At 33.3% G+C, this 13,527-nt stretch overlaps 1 protein-coding gene across 2 annotated transcripts in view; it reads left to right on the top strand.

Annotated features, from left to right (window-relative positions):
* DIO2 (iodothyronine deiodinase 2) overlaps positions 1–13,527 on the top strand; it is a 196,293-nt gene that overhangs the window by 124,971 nt on the left and 57,795 nt on the right. The gene's annotated exons all lie outside the window — the stretch shown is intronic.

Below are 13,527 nucleotides of genomic sequence, written 5' to 3'. Positions count from 1 at the left end.
AAAATTATGTTTTGTAGACATTAAATCGAACATTTGTGAATTTAAATATTTTAATTATTTTTTATGTTTTGGGGCCCATAAATTTTTAAATCTTTAATATTTTTGTAGTCCCTAAATCTTGTGCCCAAAGATTAATACATTAAAAAAAAATCTGAAATTATTTCCATCTATTCCTCATGTGCTTTCTATCTAACATGTTTGTTATTGTTGACAACTAACTGCTTATAAAGCGCATATTTTAAACTTTTTATTAAATGTGTAATCACTTATTACATAATTAATTACAATAGTTTGTCCTTAATGAAAGGTATTAAAGACTTACCCTCCTACAGATTCAATACAATCCCTATCAATATCCCACCTGTATTTTTTTGATAAATTGAAAAGCCAATCTGCAAATTCATATGGAAATACAAGAGAACCAGACTAGCCAAACTCATCTTGAAAAAGAAGAACACAGTTGGAAGACACACTTCCCAATTTCAAAACCTGCTACAAAGCTACAGTAATCAAGACAATGTGGTACTGGTACAAGGATAAATATATAAATCAATAGAATAGAATTAAGAGTCAAGAAATAAACTCTAGCATTTCTGGCCACTGATTTTTGACAAAGAGGCCAACTCAATTCAATAGAGAAAAGACTAGATTTTTTCAACAAATGGTGTTGGAACAACTGGATATCCATATGCATAATATGAATTTGAACTGCTACCTAACATTATACAGTACAATAAACTAAAAAGAGATCAAAGACTTAATGTAAGACTTAAAATTAAAAAAATCTTAAAAGAAAATAGGAATAAATCTCTGTGACTTTAGGTTAGGCAGTGATTTCTTAGGAATGCTAACAAAAGCATAAGTAATAAAAGAGAAGATGAGTAAGTTGTTGTTTACAAAAATTAAAGACTTTTGAGCTTCAAAAGACACCATCAAGAAAGTGAAAAGACAACCCATGGAATGGGAGAAAATATTTGCATATCATATACCTGATAAGGTCCTTGAATCTATATAAAATACTCTTAAAACTCAATAAGACAAACAACTTAATTAAAAAATGCACAAAGGATTTGAACAGACAGTTCTCCAAAAAAAGATATAAACATATCAAATAAGAACAGAAAGTAATGCTCAGCATTATTAGTCATTAGAAAAATACAAATCAAAACCACAATGAGATATCACTTTATACCCACACAATGGCTATACTAAAAAAAGAGAAAATAACAATCGTTAGTGAAGATGTAAGAAATTGAAACTCTCATACATTGCTAGTGGAATTGTAAAAGTTACAGCTACTCTGAAAAATAGTTCAGTAGTTCCTTAAAAGTTTAAGCATAGAGGTACCACACAACACAGCAATTCCACTCCTAGATATCTACCCAAGGGAGATGAAAACATATCTTCACACAGAAATATATATACAAATGCTTATAGCAGTATTATTCACAATAACCAAAAAAAGTGGAAACAACCCAAATACTCACCAATTGATGAATGGGAAAACCAAATGTAATATAGCCATACAATAGAATATGATTGTAATATCATTCTTAGAAAAGTACTGCTACAATATTGATGAACTTCAAAAATAGTATGCTAAGTAAAAGAAGCTAGTGACAAAAGATCACGTATTATATGATTGTATTTACATGGAATAGTCAGAATAATTTAATCTATACAAACAATAAGTACATTAGTAGTTGCCTAGGGATGGGAGAAGGGGTAAGATATAGGAACGGGGAATGACTGCTAATGGGTGTTAAGTTTTTTTTATGGAGTGATGAAAAGGCTCTAAGATAAGATAATGGTAGTGACTGTACAATTCTGTTAATATACTAAAATCCATTATATACTTTAAACATGTGAGCTTTATGATATGTAAATTATATCTTAAAAAATAAGATAACCTCCAAAAAGCAACAAACTAACATGTGAATATTTCTCTCATGATAGTTATTTATAATTTTAGCACCTATCCTTCATATTTCCTCTAGAAATAGTTTGAATATATCAAATTTTATGATTTCCATCTCTTTTTCTATATCTATTTTTATATCTACCACTTCCTATCTCTATCTCTGTTTGTACGTCTCTGTATAATTCAATCTTTATAAAATTAAAACATTATAGTAAGATATGTCTTAAAATCTGAGTAATACAGTTATGTCTTTCCACGTTTTAATAAATATTGGTTTAGGTTATTTCAGTTTAAAGTACATTAAACTGATAAAACCATTTTTATGTTTATGCTTGATATTATCACATGCACTTGGCAGTTATGGATCATAGCTGATACTGATACTAAATGAATTATTACTTTCTCGATCTTGATATTTCTTATTAAAGTATAAGAAAATTCAGATTAATTTAGGAGATTGGATGAAAAACATTAGAATTATTTCACCTAGAGAAAGAAAGCTCACTGAGAATCTTCTAGTATTTGAAGAATAGTGCCTAGTTAGTCTCTGTCTACTCTGAGAAATATTTTTAAAGACCAGCGAAAAGAATTTTGTTAATGTCTAAGGAAGAAATCTCTAAGAACAAGGATTTCAAACACTGAAAAGACTTATCAAATGTAAGCCTGGTATTTTTTTTTCTCTCATCCTTAGGAAAAAAGCAATCCTGGGAGTCATTGTGGGCATAATAGCTAGAGATACTTTTTCCACCCCAATAAATTTTGTTTGATTGAGAAAGTTCAGTATGAATTAAATATTTAAATTAATTTTTGATGTTTTTCACATCAGTTATTTCGTGATTAAGAACAACTTCTAGAGAAATAGGTCAGTCGAATTGACAACCTAGGCTAGCTATGGACAAAATTAGGAAGTTGATAGGGTAGTTATTTGGTATTCTCTTTCTTTTCCTTCTCCTTTCATGAATTATATCTCTTCCTGGTAGGTGGCAAGGTGTAGTAGAAAAGCATTAGACCTGAAAATGAAATCCAGTTTCCCACATAAAAGTTATTCATCTGGTTCCAGTTGCTGAACCTGCCTGAGTCTCTGTTTCTTCATATTCAAGAGGAGGATTATCAGTCCTGCTTTCTAGAGCTGATATGAGCATTAAATGGCACAATGTCACAATGTACTAGAAACAGAAAAAGGTTTCCGTTCCCTTCCTTTTAAGGTCTCTCTTGCCACAAAAGAAAGCAATGCATTTACATTATCCTAAGATGTTTTCATCTTAATAAGTTACTCTTTTTCAGGAATATTTGCATTTAGAAATAGCTCATGTGGAATTTTAAATAACATGTCAGAGGTGAGGAAGGGAAACATTTGAGGGCACAGGGAACATTCTCAGTTCCATGAGAAATATTATAGTGATAATAATCATATGTGATCATGTACATCATTTACACATGATTTTGCCTAACTTGCTCATGGTGTTATACAAGTTATCAGCTGGTTGGCCAAAGATGTTTGGCCTGATGGCTTTGATGTAATGACCATTTATATGATATTTAAAAATGATATACAATGAAATATTATTCTATCTTTAAAAGAAATGAAATTCTGATACATGGTATCACGTGAATGAACCTTGGAAACATGCTAAGTGAAATAAGTCAAACACAAAAGGACAAATATGTCAATTCTATTTATATGAGATACCTAGCTAAATTCATAGAGACAGAAGGTAGAATCTGGTAAAAACTGGTTTCCATGGGGCTGGAGGAAAGGGTGGATGGGAAGTTATTATTTAATGGGCATGAAGTTTCAGTTTAGGATGATGAAACATTTTTAGAGATAGATAATGGTGATGGATGCATAACAATGTGAAATGTACTTACTACCATCAAACTGTACACTTAGAAGAGGTTAAAATGTTAAAATTTGGGTCATGTATATATACCACAATACCTAAGGGAAACTTCTAAATACAAAATAAATGATATAATGTAAACACTGAAAAGTACACAGATTTAAGAGCAGGAGAAGATAAGTTACAGACAGGGAGAAAATATTTGCAAAATACATGTTCGATAAAAGGCTGTTATCTAAAACATGTAAGGAACTCTTAACACTCTATAATAAGAAAATGAACAACTCAATTAAAATATGGGTGAAAAACCTCAAAAGACATCTTACCAAAAAAGATATATGGATGACAAGAAGTATTTGAAAAGATGCTTCACATTATATGTCATTAGGGACATGCAAATTAAAACAAAAATGAGATATCACTACACACCTATTAGAAAAGTCAAAATCCAGAACTCTGACACCAAATGCTGGCAAGGATATAGAGCAACAAAAACTCTCATTCTTTGCTAGTGAGTATTCAAAATGGTACAGTCGCTATGAAAGACAATTTGACCATTTCTTACAAAACTATACATACTCTTACCATGTGATCCAGCAATCATACTCCTTGATATTTATCCCAAAGAGCTGAAAACTTATATCCACACAAAAATTTACATGTGCATGTTTTTAGCAGTTTTAATTATAATTGCCCAAACTTGGAAGTGATCAAGATACTCTTCAGTAGATAAATAGATAAATAAACTGCAACATGTCCAGACAATGGAATATCGGTAGTGCTAAAAAGAAATGAGCTATCAAGCCATGGCTAATTCATGTAAAGTATGAACTTTGGATGTTAATGAGGTGCCAATGTAGTTTCATCAGTTATAACAAATGTACCACTCTGGTGCGGGATGTCGATAATGGGTAAGGTTATGCATGTGTATGGTCAGGTTGGTGTGTGGGAAATCTCTGTACCTTTCCTTCAATTTTTCTGTGAACCTAAAAGTGCTCTAAAAAGTGTCTATTTTCAAAACTTACACAGATCATAATTATGTAGCTTGAAGGATTTTCATAAACATTTTTGGAACCATCATCCAGATCCAGAAATAAAACCTTACTTGCATAACACTACCCACCTGCCATGAGTAACCAGTATCCTGACTTCTAAAAACAGATTAGATTTCTCTGGTTATTTACTGGATACAAATGGAACAATATAGTATATACTATATTGCATGTGGCTTCTTTTACTACCCCATTTTATTTATAAGAGTCGTCCATATTGCCTGTACTTATTATAGATTGTTCATTCTAATTGTCATGTGGTATTTTATCATGTGACTATCCTGTAATTTATTTATCCACCATTGGGTATTTGAGGAGTATTCTGTTTTTGGCAATTATGAAGTATGCTCTTATGATTATTGTAGTGTATTTCTTGTGAGCATATGGATAGATTTATATTGAGTTTATATCTGTGACTAAAATTGCTAAACCATAGAGTATACATCTATTCAGCTTTAATAGATACTATCGAGCAGTTTTCCAAAGTGGTGGTACCAGTTTACACATCACTAGCAGTGCATGTGAGTTCTGATTGCTTTGCATCTTCACTAACATCACAGGTTTTGTTATTTTTCCATCTTTTCATTTTAGCTATTCTGGTGGGTAATTGTAGCCATATTATTCATATCATTTTTGAAATGACTTTTCAATTGCCTCTATCATACATATGTAGAAGTCTCTGCTTTTGGTTAGATTTTTCTTAAAAAACACAGCTTTCTTTATTTTTTTACTTTACATCTAAATTCTTATTTTATATTTTTTTTCGTAAATAGATTTTTGCTCTGGGTTCCACTTTTGTTTTCCTGGCAAACACTTACTTCAAAAGGCACTGGGCTGTGACAACTAGCAGTTAAATAGGAATTACATTGAATCTTACCAATTCAGATTGAGACACAGTCATATAAATGTTAAATTTCAGTTCTATAAAAAATTTATACCTTCCAAGAATATACTATACAATTGGTCACTAAAGTGTTTGTCAGAGGTCATTTAGGAATTTGCTAAATTCCTAAAAAGTGAATGGATAAGAATAATTCACAATACATTAATTATTTAAGGACTGATAAAAATAAGGTACTCAAAATTTATTTTTTTAGTCAGTTAAACATAAACTTTGTAGTACTGTGTATATTAGCGATTTAATATACCACGTCCCCTTTGTTTTAGCCTTTCTCTGATCTATCAAAAATCAAAATGAGTAGATTCTAAATTAACTAACAAAGTATTTTTAACACTTTAATCTTCAAGGATTCCCTGGATTAAAATTACATGCTTCCAAACAAAACAATTATTTGCTTATCAATTTATATAGATCGATAACGTGTGCATTACGTTTCTACAAATCTATTAGCCATCATTATTCATTGCCATTACTGCCAAACAGCATTATACTATTAATAATGTGTTTCCAGATACTCAGCCATGTCACAAAATCCATTAATAGTTCTGTCAGTCTTGTGGTTTTCCTCAGCTGTCACTTAAGGGATAAGCAGTTTAAAGATTGAAGATGCATTTTCATGTTCACACTAGAATTAAATCCCAGGGCCATACCACTCTAGGATAGCTAAATCTCTCTGATTTTGAAACAAGATGATCTTATTTAGCTATTCTTGAGTTGCATAAAAGGATATCCTTTAGGTATTTAACTAGATGAACTCATTTCTATCCTAGGGTTGTTGGGAGGTTACCAATACAACAGTTGATACTTCAAATGCTGTGTGCCAGTTAAAAAATTACACTTTATAATTTTCAAATGAGCAAATAGCTATCCAACATTCTCTGTCATCCTATTCACCACAAATCTGCCAGAACTCTTCATCAGCTGCTATTTTCATTTGTTATAGTTAAGGTCATTCCTGTTATTCTTTACCATGATGTTTTAGAAACTCCATTCCTATCCCAGAGTGATTCTAGAAAACGCCCTCTTTATTTTTTATTTCATTCTCTGTTAATTTTCTGACTTCCATATATTATCTGCTGGCTTACATTAAACTCAGATAATAGCATTGCTCTTTCTGGCAGACATGGCATGCTAGAATATCATTTTCAGAGAGACAGGGACTTTTGTCTATTTTATTTGCTGATATATCTCCAGAGTCTAGAATAATGCCAGACATATGGTAGGTCCCAGTAAAATTTGTTGAATGAATGAATGATAAAATGGCAATTTAAGCTTCAGATAAATTATAGCAATTACAAAAATTATAATTAAAATACTAATTTAAATCCAGCTTTCTAGATTTCATTGGTAAAGGGATACATTTATTTTACTTACAACTTCCAGATAATCTCAGAAGGCAAGCCTCACGAACCCCTCTCTTCTTTTTTTACCTAGTCCTCAAGCTGAGAGCCTACCTTTCTTATTTCCTTTATGGCCAAACTCTGAAAGAGCAAACTCTCTCTACCCACTTCTCCCATTGCAGTCTGGCTTCTCCCCTCCCATTTTCCTGGAGTCCTCTCACTAATGTCACCAAAGGTCCCCCAGTTATAAGATCCAATGGTCTCTTCCTAGTCTCTCTCCCTCTCTCTCTCTCTCCCTCTCTCAACCTCCCTCCCTCTCTTTCTCTTTTGAGTCTTCTAGAGCATTGAGCCTTTTAGCCTGCTCCTTTTTTTGAAACTCCTTTCTTGGCTTCTGTTTCTCTCTTTCTCCTGGTTTTCCTCTTAAATTATAGCTTATTTATAGGCTCCATTTCTATTTACTATTGCAGGGAGAATTGGTCTTCCTCAGCCCACTTTTCTTTTTACTATATATCTTTCCTTCTGTGACCCCATTCATTCCTTGACTACAACTCTTCTCTTCATGTGACTGACTTTCTAGTCTCTATCACTAACTCTGACCTCACCCTTGAGTCCCACACCTTTATGCCCAAAAGCTTTCTAAATTTCTCTACCTGTACGTGCCTTAGATTGAACATATTCAGATTCAACCTATTTGAAATATAAGTCATTGTCCATTCTTAAAATGTGTACCATCTCCTGTCTGCCCTACTTCAGGTAAAAACATTGTCTTCTCAGATACTCAAGCAAGAGTGATGTTTATTCTTGAGTTCTCCTTTCTCCCCATATCCAGCCAGCCACCAAATCTTGTAAATTCTAAAACAAAGTTAATTTTCATAATTCACAGTATTCATGTTCTATAAAGTCACTTTGAACAATGAATTGGTAAATGCTAGATCGTCACTCCCATGGGAACAGGGTTAGGATCCTGTGAGCCTCTGGTAATGACATTTTTGTCAAGAGGTGAATGCATAACCTTGTTTTGGGTGTTTTGTTTAAAGACACCTTAGTTAAAATATATTGTTAATTAATTAACATTGGATTCACAGCTGATAAACAGCAGTATAACTCATGCCTGAATGAAGTGATCTAACACACATATTTTCTCTATTAGGCACATCACAACCTTCTTGCATGTAGGAACACTAAATAGCACAGTGCTTGATGGCCATTTTAAATAGTGAAATCACCAACGGAAAGCACAGAGATGTAAAAAACATGGCGCTAAACAGACCGTGGAAAGAACACTTGGTTTTGTTATGAAACTGAAATGGGAAAGTGGAAGATCGCCTTGTTTGACCTCAGCTGGGAATACGCACTTTGAGCAACTAAAATTTTTCACCACTCTATGCATGTCTGCAAATGACTACAGGAAATATGAGTATTGATTTTAATGACTAGGCATATTTACAAAGGCAGACCTTGGCAGCACTTAGGATCAACTGTATGTCTGAATCCCATTTCTTCATCTCCATTGTTTATTTCAGATGCTCATCATTTTTTTCATGAGTTACTTTAGTATTTGCTTATTATCATTGTTTCAGGTCTCTCTTTAATTCCCCCTTCTGCTGTTTTCTAGAACTCATCATTGATCTTGTCACATTGCAATATAAAAGCTTTCAGTGTTAACCCCATTAGTGAAGGAATATATTTACATATATCAGCACACATATAGATTAGCCACAACTTACTTTTCCAGTTCCATCTTTCATACTCAATGTGGGGACTAATAAAAATAATTTTCCTCCCACCTTCTAAGTTCTGCTGCTTGGGTTAAAAAATCAAATTAGCAGAGACAGATTAACAAGAGAAAATGTCCAAGTTTAGTATATGAATGACCATTCAGAGGTCCATAAGAATATGAAAACCTAAAGAGGCATTGCACAATTGAAGTTTATATACCGTTTTGAACAAAGGAAAAGGGAAGGAGGCAGGGGTCTGGGATTCAAAATGGAAATAGGCAATGTACAGGTAGCCGAGACAGAGCTGAACAAGTGGTAAGCAAATTCCTGCTGGGCAACTCAGGAGCAAGGGGACACAGAGGGGAGTCTAGGTGACAGGCTCCTGCATGGATCCTTCCTATCAAATGCTAAGTGAACATGCTAAGATCCTTTTTCCCAAAGCAAGCCTTTCCATCTTAATTTCTTAGGCAGGAGATTGGGAGGGTCAAAGGTGCTTTCTGAGTCTTTGGTTTCTTAATAACCGGCTTAAAAATCAATATCCTAAAAGACACAATTTGGGGAGGCAAAACTTGATTTCCCTCCATCGCACACACTACTTACTTTTTGAACATAACTATTTAGTGTTTAAAAAAACTATATTGTGATTTTATACCTATAGATCTTTTCATATTTTTCACTCTCTCATCCCCCTTTATTGCCGGATAAAGATAGGCCTCAGAGGACATCTCCTTTGAGTAGCCATTTTAATCTTTGTCAGGCAGGTAGTTAGTTATCTTCTCACCTTCTACAGATTAGTGTAATAAACCTGGACTTTATTATTTGCTTAGATCTCCCCATACACTGTGCCTTCCTTAAAGGTAGGAGCCATATCTTATTCATATAATTCCTCTTTCTCTATTCATATCCAATTAATTATTGAGTTTTATAAATTCAGCTTCCAAAATATCTAATAGTAATGGGCTTAGCATCTGACCCTTATTAGTCTAACAACAGGTGTTTATTGAGTCAATGGATGAATGAATAAATAAACAATTGAACTTTGGTCAATTTATAAGGGATTTTTGATTGGTTATATACTTTATAAAATTTTTTTATTTTATTATTGATTTCAAGTATATAGTACATTGGTCAGACATTTATATAGTTTATGAAATGATCCCCCTTTCTCTTTGTCTCCTCTGGCTCTCCACCTCGCCATTACATTAATGCTAACTACATTCCCTATGCCATGCTCCCCAACCCTCTGACTATTAATTTGTACTTCTTTAACTCATCACCCCTTTCTCCCAGCCCTGCAATACCCTACACTTCTGGCTGTTACCAGATTATCCTCTATATTTGTGTCTGTTTTTGATTAGTTTGTTCTTTTTGTTCATTAGATTCCGCATATAAGTGAAATCATATGGTATTTATCTTTTTGTCTAACGCTTCACTCAGCATAATAACCTCTAGGTCCATCTATGTCATTGCAAATGGTACATACTTGTATTAACAGTTCATAAGAGATCATAAAATGATAGTCCAGAACTATGTATCTACTAAAATTAAAGCAACTAGAGTACATAAGCATTTGCTAGCATTTATTCCTGGTATAATCTATCTTTAGGATTGCATTATATTTCTTGTGAGGACAGATATTTTAAAATTTACTCTGAGCTGGTGCCACTTGTATTCACTTGGTGTGGGTCAATTACTGATGATTTTTTTTTTGCTAACAGGATTGTTTAAAGAAACAATGAGAAAAGAAATGTGTTAAGAGTCTGAAGGATATTGAGTTACACACATTATTTTATAGTTAGTTTCTCTGGAGGAAAATCATAAAACAGAAAATGATAATATCAAGAACAGTTCAGTGGAATAGTTTGTAAATGATAGCATGAAAAACTTGACTTTATTTTTCCTCACTAAGTAATAACATTTGAAATCATGGATGTCTTTTGCTGTGATCTATCTTTACATCTAGAAAAGCCATTTATATGCTGATGAATTTATACCTTTTGCCCTCATTTTCAGATGAACATCATTGAGTTACTTGGATGTTAGCAAGAAAAATTAAACTTCTGAAATGCTTCATTCAGGAGTAGAAATGGGGTATATTATTATATTTTTCTTTAATGGATGAAAAACTAGGAAAGATGCATTTTTATCTATGGGTATCTTGTCTTTTATATCTAAAATGTGTTTTACTAATGCTTGGAAGCCATAATAAAGCTTTTATCTCTCCCTTTGTTCATAAATGGTTGTGTGTATATATCTGTAACAAGATAAATACCCCACAAGGCTTATGTAAGTGTGTGTATCTATTCGTTTCTTTTTCCTTCTGGGATTGGGATTCACAATCAAATACTGAGAAGGAGAAGTGGAACTGTGCTTATAGTAGAAAGAGCATTTGCTCTTGGCCTTGGCTCTAGTCTTATCTCTGCCTTTACCAGTAAAATTGTGTTGCTTAGAGCAAGTCACTTAGTATCTCTGGGCTTTGTTTTTCTTACCACTATAAATAAATAATTCAGTTGGACAAATTGTTTCTAAGATCACTTTAGTTTTAAAATTCTTTAATCAGAGATTAAAATTCAGCTACTACACAGATGTTGACAGAAAGATTTATTCCAAGCATGAATAGACATTTAATACATATTTGTTAAATGAATGAATCCTATGTGATGGGTAATTTTATGTGTCAACTTGACCGGGCCACAGGTTGCCCAGACATTTGGCCAAACATTTTTTGGGGTGTGTCTGCAAGAATACTTCTGGATGACATCAACATTTGGATTGGTGGACTGATTAGAGCCAATTGCTGTCCCTAATGTGGGTGTACCTAATCCAATCAATTGAAGACCTGACTAGGACAAAACTAAGTAAGAGGGAACTTCTCCTGGTTGACTGCTTTATCTAGACATTGGTTCTTTCTGGCCTAAAATATCACCTCTTTTTGGATCTCAAGCCTGCCAACATTCGGACTGGAACTTACGCTATTGGCTTTCCTGGCTCTCAGGCCTTTGGACTCAGACTAGAATTACACACTGGCTCTCTTGGGTTTCTAGCTTGCCAGTTCCAGAGATTAAGACTTCTCAGCCTCCACAAATGCCTGAGCTAATTCCTTGTAATATCTATCCATCATCCATCCATGCATCCATCCATGGATCCATCCATCCATCCATCCATCCATCCATGCTATTGGTTCTGTTTCTCTGGAGAACCCTAATATATCTTGAATGCATTCCCCTTAATCATTCCTTCCCTCTTACAGTGTCCTCTTTTATTCAATTTTTCTTTACGCAAACCTGTGTAAAAAGTGCACTAATAATTTTCTAAAGATATATTTCATTATAAACAAGTAGATTTTTATAAGTTTTTGAGGTTTTTTTTTATGGCATGTACTCTAGTGAAATTAAGATATAGGACTACTGTACAGATTATTTCATATATTTAAAAAAAATACAAGAAATTCATTTTGTGTTTAAAATAAAAGGATATTGGGGAGGAAATAGTGAATTGTCCAAAGTATTGGTACCAGGGTATTAAATGTAAGAGTCATGAAGATGTGTTAATAATGAAGATGTGTTCTAGAATCATAACTTCTTCTTTCCAACAGCATAACTAAGTAGACAGTGTGCTAAGTACTGGGGAAAGATGAAAAAAATATATGGTTCTTATTTTTAAAGAGTTAAGTCTAATAGAAGAGAAGCAAATATGCATTATATTATAGGGGAGAATCTATGTTCTTGTAACTAAGTTGGTTTTCTCGGCTGTTAAATGGGGTGATAATAATAGGTACGTCAGATCATTATGGAGTTTAGATTAAATGGCATTGCCTTAGCTTTTGCTCAATATCTCAGTGCTTTCTAAAACCAAATTGTGTTTCTTTCCCTTGATACATGAGGGCTGCAGATTATCTGTGGTTTTTCTGGATTTGATTGGTCTCTGCTGGGCTCCATGTGTCTTCTCATTCTGGGAGTCATGTTAAGGGAGCATGTTGAAACATCCTGTTCTCATGATGAAGACAAGAGTAAGAGAGACAGAGCCAGATTATATGTAGGCATGTAAAGCTTCTTCTCAGGCATAGAGTTCATCTGGTTTACTCAGATTTTATTGGTCAAATCAAAGCACATGACTAATCCAAGATCAATAGATGGGGAAGAATACTTTGCCTTCTAGGAGCATGGCACAAGTGAGAAGCAAATAAATATTTCTGAATAAATAATACAATCTATTACAAGAAGTAATACATGTAAAACATGTAAAACACTTAGCACAATGTCTGGTACAGAGTATGTTTATAATGTTTGGTAAATGTACAATAATAGCAATGATAATGATAGCAACTAAATTATATAGAAACACAAACAATGGAGTAAATTTATTCTTTCAGGACAATGTAGGACAGTATTATGTAGGAGGACACATTGGGCCCATAGTTCAGGGAAGAAAGCGAGTAAGGGAATTCCAGATGGAAGGAACATAATGGACAAAGATACAGTCGTATAGAAAGGGATTAAGTTAGAGACTAAATATGTACAGGGTTTATGACCTCTCCTGGAAATAATGTCTAGTGTCTAACCAGTTATAACTTATAACTTCAGCTGCAAATAACAATATTTAATTAAAAGTATCTTAAATAACAAAACAAAATATGCATTATATCACTAAACAATAAATCTTACGGTGGCGAATTTCAGGATTTATTGTAAGGACGCCTTTACTGACTAGGGTTTTACCTTTCCATCCTGCCACCCTTGGTGTAATGGCTTTTG

Source organism: Pteropus medius, unplaced genomic scaffold, assembly GCF_902729225.1.
Source record: "Pteropus medius unplaced genomic scaffold, Ma_sr-lr_union100, whole genome shotgun sequence".
In the NCBI taxonomy this organism is placed as follows: domain Eukaryota; kingdom Metazoa; phylum Chordata; class Mammalia; order Chiroptera; family Pteropodidae; genus Pteropus; species Pteropus medius.
Note: the sequence above shows the minus strand (reverse complement) of the source record. Positions and strands in the feature narration are given on the sequence as shown.